Here is a 24,622-nt window from a genome sequence, read left to right on the forward strand (position 1 = left end):
TTGCCAACTGGAGAGTGGATGGGCACTAGCGACACTAACGCCCTCCTCAACCCCCATCCACGAGACTTCCTCTCAGTGGCTTATCTCAGGGCCTACCTAAAACAACACATCAAAGTGGGAGACCTCTTCCGTCCCTTAGTCTGGCTAGAAGCCCTGGCCACCTCGCACCCATTGCCTAGGAAACTGACCTCGCGGTTATACAGCAGACTACGGTTACCCCCCATGATAGCCAAACCCTCCTTTATCAAGCAGTGGGAAATAGATTTAAGTATCACATTTCCCTTCGAGTCCCTGCCTAAACTCCTTGACTCCCCCCATGGTGTCTCTCGCTGTGTCAGGATCCGTGAAAATAGCTACAAAATTCTTACAAGGTGGTATAATACGCCTGATAAGACATCAAGATACGCAGGACAAGCTTCTGACATTTGCTGGAGGTGCCTTGGGGAGAGAGGGACTTTTCTCCATGTTTGGTGGTCTTGCCCCCCCATTCAGAAATGGTGGGGTGAAATCTTCTCAGTGGCAAATAATGTCTGTGGCACTAAGCTTCAGCCTTTGCCGCAAATCGCCCTCCTCTCATTTCCCCAAGTGAAGGGGAAGGATAAACCACCTTTTATGTTTACACAAATGATCTTGGCGGCCCGCCTTCAGATCCCCAAATTCTGGCTCCAGACCGCTGTACCATCCCTAGACCAGTGGAAGCAAAAAATTGACCAGATCTACAGATTTGAGGAACTTTCCTCATGGGAATCCCGAACACATTTGGTTTTCCTCAAAAAATGGTCGCTGTGGGCTAAATACAGATCCCTCTAGTTTGACTGCCCTCCTCTGAACTACAAATAACGGAGGTAACTCCTTACCTTGATAATTAATGTACATAACTTGGGTCCGAGTCCTAAGCTTTGCCCCAATACTCTACAACTCAGACAAAGGTTCATAAACGTTCCCTGTAGGCCCTTGTCACCTTCTCTAGGTACCATCCCCCTGGCTATGTGGACATAACATGCATTGTGATTTTCTATTAAAGTCAATAGAGACCGTTGCTTTCCTATGATATACTTTGCTATATATGGATCCTAACTATGTTTTGATATGTGCTTACTTGTGAGGCCTGCGAGCCAATACCTTGATACCCTGTTTACCGTGTTATATTGTAAACTTACAATAAAACTTAAATTAAAAAAAAAAAAAAAAAAAGATTGCTGCAAGTGCGGTATTGGCTGCTCATCGACCAAAATACTTCTGGGGGAAACCTGCCTGGCATGAACAGGCCTCCAGTAGCTACAGACAATGAGAATACAAAGCTTCAAGATAGCTTGAAGCCCGGAAGAGTCGCTAAGTTAGTCAAGACCATGCCCCATCACGGGTTCCCAGTCATCATGGTAATGAAAAGGAGAGGATCTTTGGATTTCCTCTGCACTATACGGACGTCTCAGAAATGAACCACTGCTCCTAACTGCAGCTTCTTGGAAGGTCATGGAGCATCCCGATCATCCGTCATCTACTCGCCCCGCAGAAGTGTGTAGAAGCCACACAGGGTCCTCACGCTGCAGATTTATCAGGGAGACACCGGATTTTACAATAATACATTGTGCTTTAGTGTAGTGTCCCACTAGGTAAATGTGGGCACTACACAAGGGTCAATCGGGCCAAGTTGTTCCCACCTCCTGCGGGACAGGGTCATTGTATTTTATGTGATGTTTTTATGTGTATTTTCCCTGTTATCTGTGTATCAGGCCTGTTAGGGGTAGTTCCTGCTCCTAGACAGTAGAGGGAGCTAGGGAACCCCTTAGTATTTATAGTCAGGCACAGCTCAGGGAGGGTCAGTCAAGAGTCTGTGCAGAGTCAGAAGTGAGTGTGGACTTTAGCTAGGCCTCAGCTGAAGTGGAGCTTCTGACATGCAGCTAGATAGCCCAGGCTTCTAGCTTGCCACCAGGAGAAGGGTTTACCTCCTGAGAGAAACTAAGTTCCTACAGAGTACAGTGCAGAGCAAAAGTGATTCCAGCCGAACCAGAGAGCTGAAGGGCAGAAGGATCTATTTAAAGCAAGGAGACATAGCCTGAGGAAGTTTTCCCTAACCAAGGATAAAGCCAGCAATACGGGCCTTGGGATAAAGACAGACAGGATTCTGAGGAAAGTGCAGCCTGATCTGTAAGTGTTTAACCCAATGAGTATCTTGCAAGAACATTGTGCCTGCCAGTTAATGTAAAGTCTGCATGTTACTGCCTCTTACCTATGGAACTTTGACCAAAGACTGTATATTGTTAACTGTTCCAGTAAACAGAAGTTTTGGTTCAGCACAACATTGTGTTCCTCAATTATTCCTATCATAAATAGGTGTGCCACCGTTACCGGCACTGGCGTCATGAATTTAAAGGGATCTTGCCACCGGCACGTTAAAAACACCTGCAACATCCAGGGCACCTCATCTACCATCAGGCCTGGTCCCTATACACAGAGAGTGCCTCAGAGGTCCCCTGTGCCAGCCTCTCCATCACTGCTGTACGTTTGCCCAGGGTATATAAAAGATTGTGAGTACTACAACCACCCTCAGTTAGTAACTACCCCTGTGACCTCACCATTCGCCTCACCATGCAGGGTTGCATACTGCATTAGCAATACTGATGGATTATTGAGCAAATGCTGACCGAGTGAAGGCGGATGCTCCACACGGGATCCGTTTTTTGGGGGTTATTGTTCTGACAGATCAGAGGAAGGGCAATATAATCAGTGATGTCAACACAAACTTACTGTTGAGACCCTCTCCACTCTGTTGGGGGGGGGGGGGGGGCTCTACTTGTATAAGCGTTTAATAGAACAGGTTCTCTAGACATCTATGTGGAATCAGCTGACGACGGTGTAAAAAGAGTGTGCTTCTTCTTTACACTAACATTGACCTGTAAGGGCCCATTTACATGACCGTATGGACAGATCCACACCCGTTTTTTGCGAAAGGTCTGTGGATCCATTAATTTCTATGGGCCTTCAAAAGATTTATTCCCCACCGCGGCTCTGCAAAAATAAACTTTACTGTCCTATACTTGTCCGCAGAAAACGTTCCGTGGACCCATACAAGTCTATGGGTCCGTAAAAATGCGGATTACTACAGAAATATTTCCGTATGTAATCCACATTTATGTGGATCGATGTCCGCAATTTTAGTGACCCAGCCTCAAATAAAAATTTATACTTTATCAGACTTTCCATGTCTAGACAGAGAAATCAATTTCATACAGAGAAAACCATTTTGAGAGGTAGCAGCCATGGCATTCTCTGTTGAGCAAATGACAGTGCTAATTCAGGAGAGAGTCGAACTCTGGGACACGCATGCTCCATTCATTTCTATGGAGTTCTGTAAACAGCAAACAAGTTTCCATTTTGGGAGTTGTATTTTTACCACGGCTGGATTTCTAGAGGTTAGCATTTACAGCTCTAGGTCAGACCATACAAACTGTAGTTGGTGGTCAAGAATTGACTTCCTGTATAGTCACCTATAGGGGCAGTAGGGTTGGTTTTCTTTCTTGTTTTGAGCAGATCTCAGTGATGATAGCCGCCTGAGGTCTACCATGCAAGCAGCAATGAAGCCTCATCAGTACAATATTTTATTCCTTGGCTCTGTCAATTAAAGGGGTTATTCCATCATAGCCATTTGGATGCATATGGCTTGGATATGCCCCCATTGTCTGATTGGTGCTCATCTCTAGTAACCATGTTTGGGAACAGTGGATTCTAGGGAAATCCAAATGATTAGTTAAAAACTGTAGGGTTTCTTACCAAAAATGACTCATTTGTGAGCCAACCATGAAGAACACGTGAAGGCGCCAAGTGCTTAATATCTAAAACAAAGGTCTAAGGTAGGAGCCCCAGCAAGTTTCAGTTGAGCAGGTATGTAGCACACGCAGTTTACAACATTTTGGCCACTAACAGAGGAGGAATATGTGTCTTTATTTTGTTTTCGATTGGGAAGCCCAGTCAACCACTTAGTATAAGCATTCTCAAAAGGCTTGGGATCTTTCATGTACAGAAATGCAGTCAATGGTTTAAGCAAGTCTGGATTCTTATGAAGATCATGTTTAGAGAAAGGGAGGTATGCAAAAGAACAACTTGAGCCTTTAAAAGTCATTACGGTATAGGCACCCCAGAGATGTTAGTAAAGGAAATAGGCACTTTGGTATACAACATAAAAGGGAAATCTGGTAGTATCTAGAAATACATGTAAAAATGTATTACATCTACTACTGTTGATCAAGCACAAAGTGCTTGGGTGCTCTGGCCGAACACATCGGGATGCTAGGGTGCTCTACCCGAGTATAATGGAAGTCAATGGGAGAACCCGAGCATTAACCCGAGCATTAAACCAGCCACCCTCTGCTCTGAAGAGGAGAGGGTGTATGGTTTACAGAAAAAGATTAGAAATTGATGGAAACACCACCAAAATGGTTTGAAAACAGCATGGGGAGGACATCTGGATGCATTACATACAAAAAACAACCACACAAAGGCTATATGCCAAAAGCCAGATATGTGCAAACCAACAATCTATCCATGAGACAGATACAGTCAGCACACCTTAGGCTACTTTCAAACTCGAGTTTTGTGCGTATCCATCATGGACGGATCTCTTCAGATAATACAACCGTCTGCATCAGAACAGATCAGTTTGTATTATCTTAAGCATAACTAAGATGGATCCATCTTGTACACTATTGAAAGTCAATGGACGGATCCTTCCCCATTGACTTACATTATGTGCCAGGATGGACCCATTTGGCTCAGTTTCACCAGACAGACATCAAAACACTACAAGCAGTGTTTTGGTGTCTGTCTCCAAAGCGGGGAGACTTTACAGAGTTTACATGAGAAAACTGTATAGAAAAGTTGAATATTATGTTAGGACAATCAGAAAACTTTTTGCCACCCTAATGATAATGATCTAGGTGCGCAGGTCCAACCAAGCCATCCAACAGTTATGAAATAACTTTGAGGCTTACTGTCTCTCAGTCAGATGAGAGCAGGTTTTGAATGTCTCATAGTGCACAAGGCTGTCATTGTAAGGCATGCTGACTGTATCTGTCTCATGGATAGATTGTTGGTATATAGCCTTTGTGTGGTTGTCTATTGGATGTCATAGATGATGGGAGTCCAAGATGCATCCAGACATCCTTCCCATGTTGTTTCCAAACCATTTTGGTGCTGTTTCCATTAATTTCTAATCTTTTTCTGTGAAACCAACATCCTCTCTTCTTCAGAACAGAAGGTGCCTGGTTTAATGCTTGGGTCTCCCATTGATTTTCATTGTGCTCGAGCATACACAGTATTCAGCGAAACACTGCGATGATCAAGCCAAACTGCTTTTTTCGGCTGACCATGCTCGCTCAACACTAACATAAACTGTATATGCCACATATAATGTATGCCATTCAGCAATACTGTAATATTATTATACTCTGATTATTGCAATTACTGCTTCAATGTGTAGATGATCTGACATCATGTATGTTATTAATAAAGTTACGGTAAGTGTTAGAACACACATCTTATCTCACAAAGAAGGCAAGAAGAACAGAAGAAGAGATGGTCGTGTGCAGGGATAAGGCAAACATGCTGAAATTGTATAACTTGTGAAATACTTTAGAAATTCTGTTCTTGAATAAACAGGTAATTACCTGTTACAAGCCTGGACAGTGTCCTGAATACTCTGACGCTAACACATTAATACCCCAAGTAAAGTGAATAACATTTAATATCTCACGACAATGCCACTAGTCAATGGGTGAGATATATTAGGCAGCAAGTGAACAGTCAATAGGCAAGGAGAAATAGGAAAGAGTAAAAATCTGAGTTATTTTGAAAAGGACCAAACTGTAATGGCTGGACAATTGGCTTAGAGCATCTCTAAAATGGCTGATAGGTTCTTAGTATGCAGTGGTTAGTACCTAAAAGAAGTGGTCAAAGCAAGAATAATTGATGGACCAGTTGATGGGTTTCACTGTTGTGCATTAGAAGTACAGGTTAACCTGTCTGGTCCAATGCTACAGAAGAGCTACAATAGGAAGAAAGCAAGTCGGCAAAGATGGTATTGTGCTATTGACTAGTGATGGATGAACATCGGTCGAGACATTTCGCGGCGGGCCCTATTGCCTGTAATGGCAGGCAAACCTGAAAAACCTTCAGGTAACATTTGCAGCCACCAAATACTTACTAGAAGTGCCAAAACATGGACAGTGACATACCAGAGGGGAATCATTAGCAAAAATTCCCACAAAAATATGTATTTTAATCAGGGGTCATTTTTATGAGTCTTAAAGGGAAACTTTCAAAAATGTGCCGTGCTAGAGCCTAGAGAAATTTTATTTTAGGTCATGGGAGTACAGGACCCAAAAATTAGGCATTCACCTGACAGAAAAGAAATTGTGATGATGTGGCTGGAGGTACATTAGGCGGTCACTGGATAAAAGTTTTACTGTAGGCCACTGGAGTACAGGCCCAAAAATGAGGCATTCACCTGATAGAAAAGACCTTTTATGCCACTGTATATACATAAGACAAGGACCATTCTTTGTTCTGGGTGGTGGCGGATATGTGTGGGCTGGCATGAGGAAATTCAAATAAACGTGGTCGTCAAAGGTGTTGAATTCCATGCCTCATTCATTTTTAGAAATGTAAGGTAGTCCACACTATTCGTGAGCTAGGCGAGTGTGCACACGATCCCCCCTGCTGCACTGAATGTCCTTTCAGACAGGACACTCGACAAGGAACAAGCCAAGAGTTCCATGGCAAATTGTGCCAGCTCTGGCCCCAGGTCAAGCCTGTATACTCAGTAGTCCAGGGGTTCCTCCCTTCACAAAGCGTCTACATTGGCCGTTAACCCGATGTAGTCGGACACCTGTCGATCTAAGTGTTCCCTGAGGCTGGATACAGAGGGTGGCTGTCGATGGGTTGGCTGCAAGAATTATCTCATATCCGAAGTGACCAACACATCTTCAAACTGTCCTCTTCTTGCAGACGAAGAAGGATTAGTATCCGCACTTGTTTAGCTGTGGATGGAAATTTCTCTGCCAGTGCCAGCAACAGCAGAATGCAGCATCTCTCGCAGCAAGGCATGGAAACGCTACATTCTGACAGCCCTCTGTGATGCTGGTAACATGTCCGCCATTTTGTCTAAGTACGTTGCCACCGAGAACTGGTCCTTGCCCTTTATGCTTTTTATACAGGTGTCCCTCTTTAAACACTCGAGCATGAAGGCCTTCATTTGCACTAAATTGGAAGCGGTGGCGCGCCCTGGCTCCAGCTAATTGCTCAGGAGAATGTCTTCTTCGGTCTGCTCCCCCAGCCATGGATAACACCAGGGTTCTCTGAAAAGTTTAAAGTCCCCCTCAATCCCTGCTCTTCTTGCTCCTCCTCCTCCTCATCCCAACCACCATCCTCCTCTGTCTCCTATTCAGACTTTATGCACCTACCATGGTGATCACGGGTAACGGGGAATCAGGGTTCCATGCCGGAGAGGGAGTGTGAGAAAGGGATACAACATCCAAGGGAGTTTAATGGCTGAAATGTGATCGAGCGGAAATGTGGGACAAGTTATTAAAACGGGAGAATCGAAGTAAAGGAGGGGGAGCTCGGCAATTATCCACTCCCGACTCGGGGAGGTAGTGACGATAAATAACAATACAGGGCTATTAAGATGCCCTGTTATTGGAATGATTAATTGAAAATTACAGGGAATGTCACTGCGGTATTTTGGATTAAGAAACGCTAGACAGGAGAGGCCCTGCTGCCGCTTTGTTGACTCTAGATAACTTCTGCCTGATTGCACATCCCTGTGACGTCCACGATCTAATTGGATATCTTCTCTATCAACTTTTGATGTTCTTTTCTGCGCCTACCATGTTGAGCACGGTTATCGGCGAATCAGAGTTCCACGCTGGAGAGGGAGCGTGAGAAAGGGATACCACATCAAAGGGAGGTCAATTGGATTGAATGAAAGGAGTGGGCGTGTGTCAATTAAAGACAAATTTTAGAAATTTAAGTCCCTGTCACCTATGCAGAGCAGGGGTTTGTATACAGCAAAAATGGTAAAATGTCACCTGATAATGTAAAAGACGATTTTTTTTAATTTAGGTCCCTGTCATCTATGCAGAGCAGTGGTTTCTTCACGGCAAAAATTGTAAAATGTCACCTAAGAATGTAACAGATGCTTTTGCACCCTGCTCCCTGTTTTGCTGTGCTGGTGCCTCTGTGCGACCACCGCCTCTTTCTCCAAACTGCACACGTCACTCACATGACATTGATTCCGTGTGGGGTCTAGTACCTCATCATCTTCCACATCATCTTCCACCCACTCTTTACCCCTACCCTCCTTGTCGGTCTGCAGACTGCAGAAAGCCACAGCAGTTGGCACCTGTGTTTCGTCATCATCAGAGACGTGCTGTGGTTGTCTTCCCATGTCCTCATCCTGAAACATAAGTGGTTGGGCATCAGTGCACTCAATCTCTTCAACTTCTGGTGCAGGGCTATGTGGATGGCCCATGTAAACTCTGCCAGCAGAGTCATCAAAAAACATAAAAGACTGCTGCATGACTTGGGTCTCAGACTGCTTGGCTGATTTTTAAGGGGTTGAGTTGAAAGACAGATGGCCATGGGCTGTAGGTGCCAACTCTGATCTCTCAGCAGGGGACTGGGTGGGAGACAATGTGAAGGAACTAGAGGAACTGTCAGCCACCCAATCTACTATCGTCTGTACTTGTTCTGGCCTCAACATTCGTATTGTCACCCAACAATGTAACAGACGAATTAGTGAAATTTCCCTGTCAACTATGTAAAGCAGGGGTATATCACAGTAAAAAATTGGTGAATTTCACCCCGCAATGTAACGGCTAGTAATGCTGAGAATGGCGTCATCGGCACTGGCCATGTTGGTGGAGTACTCGAAACGGCGCAACAAGGCACACAGGTCTTGCATGGAGGCCCAGTCATTGGTGGTGAAGTGGTGCTGTTCCGCAGAGTCTGGCCAGCATGAGCAAGGTGGAGTTCCATCTTGTGGGCACATCGCATATGAGGCGGTGAGCGGGAAGGCCGAAGTTACGCTGTAGCGCTGACAGGCGAGCAGCAGGGTGAGAACGCCAAAAGCGCGCACAGATGGCCTGAACTTTCTGCAGCAACTCTAACATATTGGGGGTAATTTTTAAGAAATTTCTGCACCACCAAATTCAGCACATGCGCCAGGCAAGGGATGTGTGTAAAACCGGCTAGGCCCAGAGCTGCTACGAGTTGTCCATGTACCATGCCCGTTCATAGCTCCTGCTCGGTGTGAGGTTTGTCCCCAAACAGATACGTTTTAAAACTGCCTGCTGTCGTTTACCCCTATCTGTGCTGAAGTTGGTGGTGAAGGTGTTACGCTGACCGGATGAGGAGGCGATAGAGGATGAGGAAGTGGAGTAGGAGGAGGAAGCAACAGGAGGCAAAGAGAAACGCCCTGCAAATCCTCGCTGGTGGAAGGATATACGCCAAACTGCTATCCGCCTCATGTCCAGCCACCACTGCATTTACCCAGTGTGCTGTTAGGGAGATATAACGTCCATGATCGTGCTTACTGGTCCATGTATCTATAGTTAGGTGGACCTTGCCACAGATGGCATTGCGTAGTGCACTCCTGATTTTGTCCCCTACTTGGTTGTGCAGGGAAGGGATGGCTCGGGTGGAAAAATAGTGGTGGCTGAAAACAACGCACTGTGGGACAGCCACTGCCATAAGGCTTTTAAAACTCTCTGTCTCCACCAGACGGATTGACAGTATTTCAAAGGCCAGGAATTTTGAAATGCTGGCATTCACATCCAGGGATCAAGGGTGGGTAGGGGGGTATTTCCTCTTTCACTCCATTGTTTGGGAGATAGACAGCTGAACGCTTCCATGGGACATTGTAGAGATGCTTGGTGACCCAGGTGGTGGCAATGCTGGCACATCCTCTGTTTGCGGGGTGGCAGGTGCCACAGTCACTCCAGAGGGGGATGAAGAGCCCAAGAATTCAGCAGATGAGGAAGCAGGAGGAGCCAGAGACCTTTCTTTTTTTTTTAAGGTGTCTACTCCACTGCAGCTCGTGCTTTGCACTTAGATGCCTGGTCATGCAGGTTGTGCTCAGGTTTAGAATGTTTATGCCTCACCTCAGGCTCTGATTGCACAGCTTGCAAACCACTTGTGTCTTGTCGTCAGCACATTGTCTGAAGAACTGCCACACCAGGTAACTCCTTGGAGCTGGCTTTGGTGTGCTCGGTTCCTTGGTGCAGTGGGCAGTAGCCGGCATACTGTGTAGGAGACGGCCGCTCCACTTTTGCACCCTGCTCCTTCTTCTGCTGTGCTGGTGGCTCTGTGCGATCACCGCCTCTTCCTCCGAAATAAAACCATTCCATGTAGGGTCGAGGACCTCATCGTCCTCCACATATCATCTTCCACCCAGTCTTCACATCTGCCCTCCTTGTCGGTCTGCACACTGCAGAAAGCCAAAGCAGTTGGCACCTGTGTTTCGTCATCATCCGAGACGTGCTGCAGTGGTCCTCCCATGTACTCATCCTGAAACATAAGTGGTTGGGCATCGGTGTACTCAATCTCTTCCACTTCTGGGGCAGGGCTATGTGGATGGCCCTGGAAAACAATGATAGCAGAGTCATCAAAAAGCAGAAGAGACTGCTGCATGACTTGTGGCTCAGACTGCTTGGCTGATTTGCAAGGGGGTGAGGTGAAAGACTGATGGCCATGGGTTGCAGGTACTGATGGCCATGGGCTGCAGGTGCCAACTCTGATCTTTAGCTTATACAATTTGACCCCATACCGGGCGCGCTTGCTTGGGATGTATTGTTTGAAGCCAAGGCGCCCGGTAAAATGTATAAGGGACTCGTCTACGCAGATGTTTTGCTCTGGGGTATACATATCTGCAAATTTCAGGTTGAAATGGTCTATGAGGGGCCGAATTTTGTGGAGCCGGTCAAAAGCAGGGTGGCCTCTGGGACGGGAGGTGCTGTTATCACTAAAGTGCAGGAAACGCAGGATGGTCTTAAATCGTGTCCTGGACATAGCAGCAGAGAACATGGGCATGTGATGAATTGGGTTCGTGGACCAATATGACCGCAATTCATGCTTTTTAGTTAGACCCATGTTGAGGAGGAGGCCCAAAAAAGTTTTAATTTCGGAAACTTGGACTGGTTTCCACCGGAAAGGCTGGGCATAAAAGCTTCCCGGGTTAGCGGTTATAAATTGTGTGGCATACCGGTTTGTCTCTGCCACAACTAAGTCTAAGAGCTCCGCAGTCAAGAACAGCTCAAAAAATCCCAGGGCCGAACCAATCTGAGCTGTCTCAACCCGAACTCCAGACTGGGCGGTGAAAGGGGGAACTACAGGTGCGGCTGAAGTTGGGGACTGCCAATCAGGGTTTGCCAGCACCTCAGGGATTTTAGGGGCTCTACGGGCACGTCTTTGTGGTGGCTGCGATGGGGTCACTACTGCACGTGCCACCGTACCAGCTTCAACTGCCCTTCTGGTGCTCGCTACTTCACCATGTTCTACGGCAGTGCTGGTATTAGGTCCAGGAAGGGCTGGGCTGCTGGTGTATGCCTCACCATGTAATCCGACAGCACCAGCCCCACTCTGCTGCTCTTGAAGCGGATCCTGCGCAACCTGCGGTCTAGCGACACGGGGCCGGGTACGCCTGGTGCTATCAGGGACCTCAGCCTCCTCGTCCGAACTTTGGGTCAGAGAGCCACTGCTTTCTACAGGTTTGTATTCTGACCCGCTAGATTCATCAGATGAGGGTTCCCATTCCTCATCCGACTGGGTCAGAAGCCTGTAGGCCTCTTTAGAAGAATACCCCCTGTTTGACATGTGGGCAACTATATTTAGGGGTATTCCCTGAGACTACCCAAGAAAAAAAAAGCAAGCCTGTCTTACAAATGGGAGGCTAGCAAAGTACCGGAGGCCGCTGCGGTTGATAAAAAAATATCAAAACTGATTTTTTTATCGCCGCAGTGCGTGTAAAGTGAATGTGCAGCGATCAAAAAAATATTTTTTTTGTCACTGCGGTGGGGCGGATGTGGGCGAACGCACGTGTGGGCGACCGATCAGGCCTGATCGGGCAAACACTGCATTTTGGGTGGAGGGAGAACTAAAGTGACACTAATACAATTATAGATCTGACCTTAATCAGTTTTGATCACTTCCAGATACTATAAAAGTACAAATGCTGATTAGCGATACGCTAATCAGCGAATAACTGACTGCGGTGCGGTGGGCTGGGCGCTAACTGATCCCTAAACTACCTAACCAAGGGGCCTAAACTATCCCTAAAACCTAACGGTCAATACCAGTGAAAAAAAAAAAGTGACAGTTTGCACTGATCACTTTTTTCCTTTCACTAGTGATTGACAGGGGCGATCAAAGGGGTGATCAAAGGGTTAATAGGGGTTCAGGGGGGTGATCTGGGGCTAGTATGAGGTGTTTGGTGTACTCACTGTGTAGCCTGCTCCTCTGCTGGATCCAACCGACGAAAAGAACCAGCAGAGGAGCAGGCAGCCATATATCAGATCATATTTACTAATATGATCTGCTATCTGGCACTCTGATTGTTTTTTTTAAAAATCAGCAACCTGCCAGCCGCGATCATTGGCCGGCAGGTTGCTGACGAAATACTGTTCGATGAAATGCCGGCCCGCGATGCGCATGCGCGGGCCGGCTGTGACGAAATCTCGCGTCTCGCGAGATGACGCGCCGATGCGTCCAGGAGGAGTAAATCAACCACCTCCCGGACGCATCGGTGCGTTAGGCGGTCGGGAGGTGGTTAAACCAGAAAATAACTGCACTACTTAAAGCTTGTATTGGACTGTCACAAATGTAGCAAAGGCCCCAAATGTAGTGTCTTGCACAAAATTGGGTGTTTTTATAAAACCAGAATATAACAACAGTATTTAAAGCTTGTACTGGACTGTCAGAAATGCAGCAAAGGCCCCAAATGTAGTGTCTTGCACAAAATGGGTGTTTTTTTTTTTTAAACCAGAAGATAACTGCACCCACAATTAAACAGATGGATTTAACTGATTTTCTATCACAAATGCAGTGCAGGGCGCAAATGTACTTTTTAGCAAAAAAAATTATAATTTGTTCTAACAGAATCTAAGTGATGGATTTTTTTTGGAATGTACTTTACAGAAAAAAATGTGAATATGTCACCCCCAGGGTCACTGAACTAACAGACGGATTCCCTATATTATTTTCCCTTCCCCTGGCACATATGCAGTGCAGGTGCACTTAAAAAATGGGTATATGTTGCCCACTGAACTAAAAGAACAGGGTTAGGCTACTTTCACACTTGCGTTCAGGGTTCCGCTTGTGAGTTCCATTTAAAGGCTCTCACAAGCGGCCCCGAACTGATCCGTACAGCCCCAATGCATTCTGAGTGGATGCGGATCCGCTCAGAATGCATCAGTCTGGCTCAGTTTGGCCTCCGTTCCGCTCAGCAGGCGGACACCTGAACGCTGCTTGCAGCGCTTTCGTGTCCGTCTGACCGTGCGGAGGCAAACTAATCCATCCAGACTTACAATGTAAGTCAATGGGGACGGATCCGTTTGCCGTTGACACAATATGGTGCAATTTCAAACAGATCAGTTCCCCATTGACTTTTAATGTAATGTCTGGGCGGATCCGTCTGACTAACAATTAGACTTAGACTTTTTTCTGAAATATAATGCAGACGGGTCCATTCAGAACGGATACCATTGTTTGCATTATAGGAGCGGATCCATCTGTGCAGATACCAGACGGATCCGCTCCGAACACAAGTGTGAAAGTAGCCTTAAATTATTGTCCCTGGCACATATGCATTGTTGGTGCACTGAACTTGCACAAAATGGCCGCCGACGCCCACCTAACTTACAGACGGATACATCTTATTTTTCTCTGTCAGTGGGCTCAGGGCAGGGTACAAAAATGTTGCACTGCACCAACAAAACAAAATCGCTGTAGATTGCAGAGTTAACAACAAGGTCTGATATCAGATAGATTCTGTCCTATTCTCTCCCTCACAGCAGCAGCATCCTCTCCCTACACTATTAACAGCAGCGCTACGTGACTCCAGCTTATATAGAGACTGGGTCACATGCTGCACTGGCCAATCACAGCCATGCCATTAGTAGGCATAGCTGTGATGGCTTCTAAGGGCACACAAGTTATACACTTGCTGATTGGCTGCCCTGCAGCCTTTCAAAAAGCGCCATTAAATCGCCGAACACCGAACACGAACCCAAACTTTTACTAAAAAGTTTGGGTTCGTGTCCGGGGTCTAAAAATCCTAAAGTTCGGTACGAACTCGAACTTTATAGTTCGGGTTCGCTCAACCCTATATATAATACTATTTTGGACTGATTTTATCAATCTATTGTAATTCATATTATACTGTATGTCCTGTCTCCTTTTGTTTTTTAGTGATTGCATTTATTTGATCCCCTTAGGGCTCTTTCACACCTGCGTTGTTCTTTTCTTCCGGCATAGAGTTCCGTCGTCGGGGCTCTATGCCGGAAGAATCCTGATCGGTTTTATCCTAATGCATTCTGAATGGAGAGAAATCCGTTCAGGATGCATCAGGATGTCTTCAGTTCCGGACCGGAACGTTTTTTGGCCGGAGAAAATACTGCAGCATGCTGCGCTTTTTGCTCCGGCCAAAAATCCTGAAGACTTGCCGCAAAGCTGGATCCGGAATTAATGCCCATTGAAAGGCATTGATCCGGATCCGGCCTTAAGCTAAACGTCGTTTCGGCGCATTGCCGGATCCGACGTTTAGCTTTTTCTGAATGGTTACCATGGCTGCCGGGACGCTAAAGTCCTGGCAGCCATGGTAAAGTGTAGTGGGGAGCGGGGGAGCAGTATACTTACCGTCCGTGCGGCTCCCGGGGCGCTCCAGAGTGACGTCAGGGCGCCCCAGGTGCATGGATGACGTGATCGCATTGCACGTCATCCATGCACAAGGGGTGCTCTGACGTCACTCTGGAGCGCCCCGGGAGCCGCACGGACTGTAAATATGCCGCTCCCCCGCTCCTACTATGGCAACCAGGACTTTAATAGTGTTCTGGCTGCCATAGTAACACTGAAAGCATTTCAAATGCTTTCAGTACACTTGCGTTTTTCCGGATCCGGCGTGTAATTCCAGCAAGTTGAGTACACGCCGGATCCGGACAACGCAAGTGTGAAAGAGGCCTTACAGATGTATATGTGCTCCGATGTATTTTTATTTACCCTTTACGTCTTTCCCTTCTGACTTCTTTCTCCGTTTTTATTCTTTAATCACATTACTCATAATATGTCATGCCTGTTCCTCTCATTCATACACAACTGACAACACTACATATGTAATAATGGTGTGTTCCACACCGTATATCTCATTTTGACACTTGAGATGCATTTGTGCATGCATACCCAAGGTTTTGGGAAGGCGCACACTGTTAAAAGGGATGCCAGCTCTCCTGACATGTGGCTCATATATATCGTGGTGTGGACGCATGCTTATCCTTCTGAGCACATACCATCTTCTCTTCATCTTCTCTCTGGCAGCGGCACCAGGTATCCCCATAACACCGCTATTTACATTATGTACAATACATTTCTTTTTTGTTAAACTTCTACTCTATCCCCCCCATCTGGATGTTATGACTACAATTGGTATAGGCTTATACAGCCCTGTATCTATACAGTGATTCTTACAGGTATCTACAGCTATAAGATCCTTAACAATTGACATATAGAGTTACCACCACTGCTACTAATAGCTCATGGCCATCACTGGTGTGTGGATGGGGGGATACAGAGGACACAGACCATACACCTCCCACAGAGGACAGCTTTTCGTTGCCTCTGGGTAGCCTGGCACACATGAGCGATTACATGCAGCAGTGTCTCCGCAATGACCACCGAGTTGCTCACATTCTAACTTGTGCTGATTACTGGGTGGCCACGCTGCTGGATCCCCGTTACAAGGACAAAGTACCGTCCTTAATTCCATCACTGGAGCGTGATCGTAAGATGCGCGAGTACAAGTGCACGCTGGTAGATGCACTGCTGGTGGCATTCCCACCTGACAGCGGGGGCACAGTGGAAGCAAAAGGCGAAGGCAGAGGATGAGCAAGAGGTCGCCAATGCAGCTGGGGCACCACCAGCACCTCAGAAGGCAGGGTGAGCATGGCCGACATGTGGAAAAGCTTTGTCAGCACGCCACAACAACCAGCACCACCAGCTGATATGGAACGTCTTAGCAGGAGGCAGCATTTCACCAACATGGTGGAGCAGTATGTGTGCACACACCTACACGTACTGAATGACGGGTCTGCCCCCTTCAACTTCTGGGTCTCCAAATTTGGAACATGGCCTGAGCTTGCCCTTTACGCCTTGGAGGTGCTGGCCTGCCCTGCAGCCAGTGTATTATCTGAACGTGTGTTTAGCACGGCAGGGGGTGTCATCACAGACAAGCGCAGCCGCCTGTCCACAGCCAATGTGGACAAGCTCACGTTCATTAAAATGAACCAGGCATGGATCCCTCAGGACTTGTCCGTACCTTGTGCAGAATAGACATGTATACCGGCACTAACTAACTATTGTTATACTGCAGCTCAATTGCTCATGTTTGTATTTTGGATATTTCACACTCTTTTGGAGTGCAACTTAATTTTACAAAATTAAATTGAAACCAAAATCCTGTGTTGGCTATCTCATCCTCCTCCACCACCGCTTCCACCTACTCCGCTATGTCCACCGCCTCCTCAAACTCCTACTCCATATGGAACACCACCTCATTAATCCATTTATTTATTTTTTGTACGTGTTTTATTTTATATCATTTCACTACTTTGTCATTTACATTTTTGGGTGAAATTCACCAATTTTGGAGTGTATAGTACCACTGCTATACCTAGTAAACCGGTAAAGAAATAAAAATAAATTGTCAGTTACTTTTTATGGTGAAATTTAAAAATTTTGGGGTGTATAGTACCACTGCTATACCTAGTAGACCGGTAAAATAATAAAAATAAATTGTCAGTTACATTTTATGGCGAAATTAATAAATATTTGGGTGTATAGTACCACTGCTATACCTAGTAGGCCGATTAAAAAAAACAAATTGTCATTTACATTTTAGGGTGAAATTCACCAATTTTGTGTGTATAGTATGACTGCTATACCTAGTAGACCGGTAAAAAAAATTGATATATTTCTGTTACATTTTATGGTGAAATTAACACATTTTTGGGTGTATAGTACCACTGCTATACCTAGTAGACCGGTAAAAAATTAAAATAAATTGTCATTTACATTTTATGGTGAAATTAACAAAATTTTGGGTGTATAGTACTACTTCTATACCTAGATGACAGGTTAAACAAAAAATAATAATTGTCATTTACTTTTTTGGGTGAAATTAACCAATTTTGGGGTTTATAGTACCACTGCTATACCTAGTAGGCCGGTTAAAAAATAAATAAATTGTAATCTACATTTTAGGGTGAAATTTACCAATGTTGTTGTGTATAGTACCACTGCTATACCTAGTGGAACGGTAAAAAAAATAAAAAAATTGTCAGTTACTGTCACGAGGGTGTCAAGAGCCACGTCTGACTCCGTTATACCCGGGGTCAGGAAGTCGCAGCGGGTGGCTGCGCGCTCTATGTCTAAAGATCACGGTGTTTCTTAGTGTTTGTTTTCTGTGTTTGCCTTGCTATCCTTTTTGTCTCACTCAGGGATCCGTAGCTTCTCCTCCTCAGCTGTTTCTTGTCTGCCACTCCCAAACTCCTTATATTCTCCTCTCACACTTCTCTTGTTGCCAGTTATAGAGCTTCCTGCCTGGACATCTATACTGACCCACTGGAGCTGTGAATCCTGGTTGTTGTTCCAGAGTGCTTCCCTCCGGATCCCTGTTGGGCTTTTGTTGTCTCCTGTTGTTGCCCACCTGGGATTATATGTTTAGTTTGTATTGTCTGTCCTCCCCTTGGTGTTTTCCTCTAGAGCTAGTGGTGCGGACTAGTGTTCCCACCGCCCTGTTCACTATCTAGGGCTCATCCTAGGGAAAGCCAGGGTTTTAGGCACGTGATCGGCGTACGGGTGAGGAACCCGTCTAGGGACGACAGGGCAGCCAGGTGCCAGACGCAAGGTGAGTCAGGGGTCACCACCTTCCCTCTCACTAGGGCAGGGCCTCCCTCTTTTCCTCCCTCCGTGTCACGTATGTGACAGTTACGCCGATCGTGATATTATAACTGGCCCTTATTTTTTGAGAAAAAAAAAAAATTATATATATATATATATTTAATTTTTTTTTCTCTACTTAGAATCCAATATGGATCCTATTGCTGCTTTGGCAAAACAGCTTCAAGGCCTGTCTTTGGAGGTGGCAGGATTGAAGGCGTCTGTCCTCCAACAGCAGCAGCAAATGCAGCAGACCGTAAGCCCAGCGGTTGCTATGGGTAACCAGGTTGTTACAGAACCCAAGGTTGTTCTTCCTGACAGATTCTCTGGGGGAAGGGACAAATTTGTGTTGTTCCGTGAGGCCTGCAAATTATATTTTAAGCTGCGCCCTTACTCCTCAGGTAATGAAGAACAGCGGGTGGGGATTGTTATTTCCCTGCTTCAGGGGGACCCGCAATCCTGGGCGTTCTCGTTACCCCCTGGTTCCCAGGCTCTCCGGTCAGTGGAGGGATTTTTTGGGGCTTTGGGTCTCATATATGATGACCCTGACCGTGTCGCCCTGGCTGAGTCGAAGTTACGGAGACTCCTACAGGGAGAGCGGCCAGCAGAGGAATATTGCTCAGAGTTCCGCAGGTGGGCTACGGATACTCAGTGGAACGACCCGGCTCTCAGGAGTCAGTTCTGCTCTGGGTTATCTGAAAGGGTTAAGGATGCGCTGGCGCTGTATGAGACCCCCCTTTCCCTTGATGCTGTTATGTCCCTCTCTATCAGGATAGATAGACGTCTTAGGGAGAGATCGAAAATTCCTGAGCAATCGGTAACCTCTCCCAAGCAGCAGTTAGTCTGTACGGACTTGGATGAGCCTATGCAGCTAGGAGGAACTTCTCGTCAGGTCCGTCCTCCTGAGGTTCGCCGTAGGTGGGGGGCTTGTTTTTTCTGTGGGGGGATGGGTCATTTCATTAATGTCTGTCCCTCCTTTCCCAAAAACAAAAGACCGTCGGAAAACTACTAACCCCAGGCTGTGCGGAGGATGTCAGCCGGGGGGTATACGTTTCCTCCATACGAACATCTCAATTTGTGTTGCCAGCGGTTATTGTTTTTGGTGTTAAGACGGAGTCTATTTCTTTTTTTCTAGACAGTGGTGCAGGGGTAAATTTGATAGATGCCCATTTTGCCCGCACTATGGGTTTGTCTCTCTGTACGCTGCAGAGACCCATTCCCATATTCGCTATTGACTCTGCTCCTCTGTCTCAGAGAAACCTCACTCACGTTGTCCATAACTTACATCTTCGGGTAGGGGACCACCATAAGGAGCGTCTTTCATGTTACGTTCTGGAGGGCCTTCCCTCTCCTGTGGTATTGGGTCTTCCCTGGTTGGTAGCGCACAATCCAGTGGTGGATTGGCAGGCCAGGGAGATATTGGAGTGGAGTGAGCATTGCAGAGAGAATTGCTTAAATAACAATTGCTTAATCGCCTCCATAGCTTCCCTACCTACATTTATTTCGGACTTTGAGGACGTTTTTTCTGAAAAGGGTTGTCAGAAGCTACCACCTCATCGTCCTTATGATTGCCCGGTTAACCTGATTCCCGGTGCAAAATTACCCAAGTCCAGGTTGTATAATCTTTCGGGTCCCGAGAGACAAGCCATGAAAGATTATATCTCCGAGAGTCTGGCCAAGGGACACATCAGACCCTCTTCTTCACCCGTGGCTGCAGGGTTTTTCTTTGTTAAAAAGAAAGATGGGGGCCTGCGTCCTTGCCTAGATTTCCGTGAGCTAAACCGGATAACCGTCCGAGACCCATACCCTCTTCCTCTCATTCCTGACCTTTTTAATCAGATTGCGGGTGCTAGGTGGTTCTCCAAACTTGATCTTAGGGGGGCCTACAATCTGATTCGTATCAAGGAAGGGGATGAGTGGAAGACAGCTTTTAACACCCCTGAGGGGCATTACGAAAATTTAGTCATGCCTTTCGGTCTGACCAATGCCCCTGCTGTCTTCCAACATTTCGTTAATGATATTTTTAGTCATCTCATCGGCAGGTTTGTAGTCATATACCTAGATGATATCTTAATTTATTCGGCTGATCTGAAAACACATGAAGTACATGTCAGGCAAGTACTGCAGGTCCTACGGACGAATAAATTATATGCGAAAATTGAAAAATGTGTCTTTGCCGTTCAGGAAATACAATTCCTGGGATATCTATTATCTGCTTCAGGTTTCCGTATGGATCCTGGGAAGGTCCAGGCAATTTTAGATTGGGATCTTCCTGAGAACCTTAAAGCTCTACAACGGTTTTTGGGTTTCGCAAATTTCTACAGAAAGTTTATAAAAAATTATTCAGTGATCGTTAAACCCCTTACTGACATGACTAGGAAGGGGACTGATTTTTCTAAATGGTCTGACGCCGCTAAAATTGCATTTTCCTCTCTAAAAGAGAGATTTACCTCGGCACCTGTCCTAATTCAACCTGATGTCTCCCAGCCTTTTATTGTTGAAGTTGATGCGTCGGAGGTGGGAGTGGGGGCTGTATTGTCTCAGGGTCCGTCTCCTGGCAATTGGCGTCCTTGCGCTTTCTTTTCCAAAAAATTATCTGCAGCAGAAAAGAACTATGATATTGGAAATAGGGAACTGTTGGCGATTAAACTGGCGTTTGAAGAGTGGCGTCACTTCTTAGAGGGAGCAATCCACCCCGTCACGGTAATTACGGATCACAAAAACCTTCTGTACCTAGAATCGGCTAAGCGTCTCACCCCTAGACAAGCTAGGTGGTCGCTATTCTTTACCAGATTTAACTTTGTAATCACCTATCGTCCTGGGGCAAAAAATACCAAGGCAGACGCATTGTCCCGTAGTTTCCCTGGAGGGGGTAATGTTAGTGATCCGGTACCTATTTTACAAAGAGGAGTGGTTGTCTCGGCTGTACACTCTGTTCTAGAGGGAAAGGTGTTAGAGGCCCAGGGGGACGCCCCGGCCTCTTGCCCCTCAGAGAAATTGTTTGTACCGTTAAACCTGCGTCTTGAGTTATTGAAGGAACATCATAATTCGGCACTTGCTGGGCACCCAGGTAGTAAAGCAACCTTGGAGCTATTGTCTCGTCGTTTTTGGTGGCCAAGGTTGCGTCAGGATGTAATAGATTTCGTGTCTACTTGTTCTACTTGTGCACGCGCGAAAGTCTCTCATACACGTCCAGCAGGGTCTTTATTGCCACTTTTCATCCCCAATAGACCATGGACACATCTATCAATGGATTTCATCACTGACTTACCTTTGTCTGCGGGTAAAACAGTTATCTTGGTAGTAGTAGACAGGTTTAGCAAAATGGTACACTTTATTGCGCTACCCGCACTTCCTAATGCTAAGACTCTTGCTCAGGTGTTTATCAGTGAAATCGTGAAGCTTCACGGGGTCCCTTCCGATGTGGTTTCGGATCGGGGAACCCAGTTTATTTCTAAGTTTTGGAAAGCTTTTTGTACCCGTTTAGGGGTACACTTATCCTTTTCCTCAGCTTTCCATCCTCAGTCGAATGGACAGACTGAGCGTACCAACCAAAACCTAGAAACATATTTAAGGTGTTTTGCGTCTGAAAACCAAGAGGTGTGGTCATCATATTTACCGTTAGCCGAGTTTGCCATAAATAATCGCCGTCAGGAATCCACTGGCAAGTCACCATTTCTTGGTGCATATGGTTTTCATCCCCAATTTTGTACTTTCAAAGAGGGGGGGTCTTCTGGGGTTCCCGAAGAGGAACGGTTTTCTTCATCTCTTTCATCGGTATGGCAGAAGGTGCAAGCTAACTTGAAAAATATGAGTGGTAAATACAAATGCATGGCCGATAAGAAACGGTCGCCAGGTCCGCACCTAGGAGTGAATGACTATGTGTGGTTGTCTACTAGGAATATTAAGTTGAAGGTTCCCTCTTGGAAACTGGGTCCTAGGTTCATTGGTCCTTATAAAATTGTAGCCGTCATTAACCCTGTGGCTTTTCGCCTGGAGCTACCTCAGACTTTTAAGATCCATAACGTCTTCCATAAGTCGTTGCTCAAGAAGTATGTTCCACCTCTAGAACCATCACCGCTGCCACCTCCTCCTGTTGTTGTGGATGGTAATCTGGAGTTTCAAATATCCAGAATTGTTGATTCTCGTCGGGTCCGCCGCTCTCTTCAGTATCTGGTGCATTGGAGGGGTTACGGTCCCGAGGAAAGAATGTGGGTTCCAGCGTCAGAGGTAAACGCCAACAGGTTGATTCAGGCTTTCCATGTCTCTCATCCGGAGAGACCTGGTCCTGAGTGTCCGGAGGCCCCTCGTGAAAGGGGGGGTACTGTCACGAGGGTGTCAAGAGCCACGTCTGACTCCGTTATACCCGGGGTCAGGAAGTCGCAGCGGGTGGCTGCGCGCTCTATGTCTAAAGATCACGGTGTTTCTTAGTGTTTGTTTTCTGTGTTTGCCTTGCTATCCTTTTTGTCTCACTCAGGGATCCGTAGCTTCTCCTCCTCAGCTGTTTCTTGTCTGCCACTCCCAAACTCCTTATATTCTCCTCTCACACTTCTCTTGTTGCCAGTTATAGAGCTTCCTGCCTGTACATCTATACTGACCCACTGGAGCTGTGAATCCTGGTTGTTGTTCCAGAGTGCTTCCCTCCGGATCCCTGTTGGGCTTTTGTTGTCTCCTGTTGTTGCCCACCTGGGATTATATGTTTAGTTTGTATTGTCTGTCCTCCCCTTGGTGTTTTCCTCTAGAGCTAGTGGTGCGGACTAGTGTTCCCACCGCCCTGTTCACTATCTAGGGCTCATCCTAGGGAAAGCCAGGGTTTTAGGCACGTGATCGGCGTACGGGTGAGGAACCCGTCTAGGGACGACAGGGCAGCCAGGTGCCAGACGCAAGGTGAGTCAGGGGTCACCACCTTCCCTCTCACTAGGGCAGGGCCTCCCTCTTTTCCTCCCTCCGTGTCACGTATGTGACAGTTACGCCGATCGTGATAGTTACATTTTCTGGTGAAATAAAAAATGTTTTGGGTGTATAGTACAACTGCTATACCTAGTAGATAGGTAAAAAAAAAAATGTCAGTTATATATTCTGGTGAAATTCACCAATTCTTTGGGTGTGATGTAACACTCCTATACCTAGTAGACCGAAAAAAATAAAAATTGTGAAATTTTTGGTGAAATTCACCAATTTTTGGGTGTAATATACCCCTCCTCTACCTAGTTGACAGCTTAATAAATTTGAATAATTCTTCTGTTACATTCTTGGTTTGACATTATACAATTTTAGATGTGAATAAACACCTGCTATGCATAGGTGACAGGGTATACATTTTTTATATATTATTCAGTAATTAATGCACACCACATCCTTTCATTCAATGCTTAAACTTCGAAAAGTTGTCATACTTTTATGCTTTAATAATTTCTCCCATATTTCAACTCAAATTTTACATTTGAAAAAATGAATGCTCCCTTGGATGTGGTCTCTCTTTCTAACGCTCCCTCTCTGGCCTGGAACCCTGATTCCCCGCCACCCGTGGGTCTCCAAATTGGGCAAATGGCCTGAGCTTGCCCTTTTCCCATTGGAGGTGCTGGCCTGCTCTGCAGCCAGTGTATTGTCTGAACGTGAGTTTAGCATGACTGGAGGGGGTTATCACAGGTTATATTTCCCAATGTTTTGGGGTGTACCCTAATTTAAAAAATACAATTTAAAACCAAAAACCAGTGTAGGCTACCTCCTCCTCCACCACCGCTTCCACCGCCACCGCCACATCCACCGCCTCCTCAACCTCCTACTCCATATGGATCTGGTCCTCCTAGATCAAGATTATTATTATTTTTTTTTATGTATTTTATGTTATTTAAAGTCATTTCCCTTTCCACATTTGCTTGCAGAGCACTTGCCATGCTCTTAACCACATTTTGACGCCATTTGCAGCCCTCTAGCCCTTTCAATGACATTTTTACAGCCATTTTCGTGCTTAAAAGTTTGGGTCCTCATTGACTTCAGGTTTCCGCTCAACTCTATTCCTAGCCATTTCCAAGATGTCTTGAAATTGAGTGGAAGACTTCAGGAACTGGGTTACAACCAGATTAAAGATGTGCGCTATGCAAGGTGCATGGGTCAGCCCTCCTTGGCACAGCTCTGAAATAATGTTTTTCCGTCATCACTGACCATGATTAGAACCTTCAATTGGTGAGGAGACACCCAGGATTTCATTTCTTGATGAAGGACAAGGAGCAGTTTCTCTCCGTTGTGACTCTAGGTGCAAAATGGTGTGACACCACCATGCTCTGCATAGGTGGTATACTGGAGTACCACTCAGAACTGTACGTACGGTGGATGCGGAGGACAAGGTGAAGGATGAGGAGGCAGAGGAGGACTCTGGTGTAGGAATCATGAGAATGCGAAGGCGGCATTGCCATCACCT

The sequence above is a fragment of the Bufo gargarizans genome, chromosome 2 (assembly GCF_014858855.1).
Source record: "Bufo gargarizans isolate SCDJY-AF-19 chromosome 2, ASM1485885v1, whole genome shotgun sequence".
Classification (NCBI taxonomy): Eukaryota; Metazoa; Chordata; class Amphibia; order Anura; family Bufonidae; genus Bufo; species Bufo gargarizans.